The sequence below is a fragment of the Emydura macquarii genome, unplaced genomic scaffold, assembly GCF_026122565.2.
Source record: "Emydura macquarii macquarii isolate MOO-44397 ecotype Brisbane River unplaced genomic scaffold, CSIRO-AGI_Emac_v2 contig_1253, whole genome shotgun sequence".
In the NCBI taxonomy this organism is placed as follows: domain Eukaryota; kingdom Metazoa; phylum Chordata; order Testudines; family Chelidae; genus Emydura; species Emydura macquarii.
In genome coordinates, this window is record NW_027131390.1 from 64,004,459 (window position 1) to 64,007,794 (window position 3,336).

A 3,336-nucleotide genomic window follows, 5' to 3' on the forward strand; every position below is an offset into this window, starting at 1 on the left:
TGCCAAAAGTGACTAAGAATACATTATTATAAGGCAGTACTGATTTGCATATTGTTTACGTAATGACCTTATTATGTTAGTGGCAACATTTGGAATGTGCACTGTGTATATCTTGTAGGGTACTTCAGTGCTTATCATTATACTTTACCAATCTTCATCAGTGTAACAGCAAGCTTTTCTAAATTTTCCACTACCTCATCGAACAACATCAATCTACAATCACGCACACAAAGCTACATTAAAAGAACATTATTAAGGTTGCAAAGTCAAGCACTCAAAAATTAGGAAATGCCAGGATTAATTTAAATCGGCCCCCATGTGAGTATGCATTAGGTTAGTCTTTAATTACATGTGCATATGCTGTTTTTTCCACAGGATGCCTGCATCATTCAGTGCACGGAATGGACGGTGCTCACATAACGAGCAGCTATTCCATATTTTGTTTTCTCCTTGCTGTTCAAAGTGTGGCCGCAGGGTTTATTTACTGGACTATTCAAACCCTGCTCTGAAGATGGAATTATTGATTTTCTCATGGGTTTTTCTATGGCACCCATTACTATGTCATCTGAATACTTCTCAAATACTTCACAAATATTAATTACTTTATTTTCATAACCACCCCATGAGGGGAGGAAAGTGGAAATATTCCCTTTCTACAGATGGGGAACGGAGGAGCAGAGAAATTAAGGACAAAAATATCCACTACTTTTGGGTGACCAAGTTGAGACACCTATGACCTGATTTTTCAGAGCACTTAGCATTACATAGCACTTTATATGTTCAAAGCACAGTTCCCATTGATTTCCACTGCAGCTGGAAGTGCTCAGCACTTCTGCAAATCATACCCCAGCGTCTCAATTCAGGCACCCAGACAATGAGGAGCACACAATTAATGATCACCTGTGAAAAGTTCGGTTTAAGTAACTTGCCCAGCATCACACAGGAACTCTGTGGAAGAGGCAGGGGTAGAATCCAATTATCCAGGACAGCATTCAACCGACTTAATTCAGAGACCATCCTTTCTCCTCCAGCAATGCCCTGCCTCATTCACTACACAGGTAGGACTTCCTGTTCTGTTGTTGCTGCTGCTGAAGGAGAAAGAGGTTGCTGCTGGTGTTGCAGCTACCTGGCTATTACCACTGGCAGTGGCAGGAGGGGAGTGGAATGGAGCCCTCCCTCCACTCCACCATTCCCTCTGGCCACCTGATTGCCTGCCTCCACCCATTTTGGGGCTGCAGTGGCATAATTGCCTTCAATGTAAGCACAGGTAAGTGCACATGTGCCCCTTGGACTTTCCTTTCCCTCCCCTCTCAATTCGCATTGGGTTAGTGGGACTCCTTCCCTTCCCTCTGCCTGTTCACCAGCTCCCAAACTCACCTTGTGGTTCAAAATTGTCCCATCTCACATGGTCCCCTCTGTGATCTCCTCTCTGCCCCTGCGGCTACTGCCAACATTTCTTCTGGCATCATCAGCACTCCCACCAGGGCGGTGGCAAAAGGCACAAGCAGGGAGTCCATGGCCAAAACTACCACTACCAACAACTGGGTCTACTCAGTCAGCAAGATGGGTCAGGGCAAGAAAAAGGGCAAGGGCTTTGCCTGGAAGGCTCCTTCCATGGCAGCAGCTGCTTCTGGCACAGCCCCACTAGTGACTGTGGCTTCCCCTACATCTGCCATCCCTTCCACCAGTTCTGGGGCAGATGCTGTTCAGTCCACAGGGTGTATGCCAAGGTAGCTGTGGCGGCCCCCCCACCTCCGCTGTTCTCCCCGGACCTGCAGCTTGCAGCATTGGGGGTTACCGAGGTCATGTTGGGTCGCCTGATGCACCTCTGGGTCTGTGTGAAGGGACTGATCTTCAATCTTGTCAACACCTATGCTCCAATACCAGGCCAGGAGTGGGTGCAATTCTATCAATGTTGTCTGCCTTCTTTAGCACCTTGGATCCTCATAAGTGCCTGGTCGTGGGAGGAGATTTTAATGCCCCCTTGGATGCATGGAACCACCTCAGGATAGAGAAGTGCTAGACTGTTGCAAACATCCTCAGGGATTGTCAATCTCCCTGGTGTACATCTGGACATGACCATCACCCATACCACTCCACCACCTTCACTTACATTTGGATGGAGGAGACTTGGTTGTGCCACTCCTGGTTGGATGGTAATTGCATTTCTCGATTTCACATCTTGCAAGCTCACTCCTCCACCATGAGGCCGGCCCTCTTCTCAGATGACCATCATGTGGCTGTATCAGCCTTGCTGACACCTGAGCTGCTGAGGCCATCCTACTGGCATTTCAATAACAGTCTATCAGAGAATGTGGGCTTGGCAGTGCCCTCCTGGGAGGCCTTTCCATCAGCACAGAGGTGGTGGATGTAGGGAAAATATGTGCCTGACTCTTCTGCCGTGATTATACCCAGGCAGCCAGTCAGAGAAGGGATGCAGTAATAGAATAGTTGGTGTGGGAGGTTTTGGAGCTGTGGAGGTACCTAGTCTATTGCCTTGGAGAGTTAATCCTCTGCAGAGAGCATCCAGCTCCTTCAGGAGATGGATCATTGTTCCCCGTGTTCTACACCCTGGGGAAAATAAGGGTGGGGACAAAAAGCATATCACTTACCTCCTGGTGGAGGATGGCACCCCCCTCATGGATCTGAAAGAGATGTAGGGAAGGGACAGGGCTTTTTAATGCCAGCCTCTTTTCTCCAGAACTGAATGATACAAATGCCTGCAGAGTCTCAATGGAATGAATTCCTTATGGTCTTCGCAGGTGATCTGGACTGGTTAGAGCAAACTCTCACTCTGGTTGAGTTTGCAGCAGTCCTCTGTCTGACACATCAACACATCTCCAGACATCAACAGGCTGACTGTGGAGTTCTACTGTACATTCTACACCTTGGCCCTACCCTTGCCACCATCTGGGCTGAGTCCTTATGAGAGGGGTATTACCCCTACTGTGCAGGCAGGGGACCTCTACGACCTCAGGAATGGTGCCTAGTTTCACTCCTCAGCATGAACTACAAAGTCATAGAAAAAGCCATCTCGCTGCAGCTGAAGTCCATGCTAGCAGACATGATTCATCCTGACCAGACCTGCACCGTCCCAACCCAGACCATTTTTGATAATCGCTGCTATCTAATGTGTAGGGATGGTTTGTCACTCATCCGCCTGTCTGCGGACAGGAGAAGGCATTTGATAGGTTGTATGATGGGCATCCTGCAGGCTTTAGGCTTCAGGCCCTGCTTTGTGGGGTTTTTCCAGTTGCTGTATGTCTCTGTGGAGTGTCTAGTCAAGCTCAACTGGGCCTTGACCGAACTTGTCACCTTTGGTCAAGTAGTATGTCA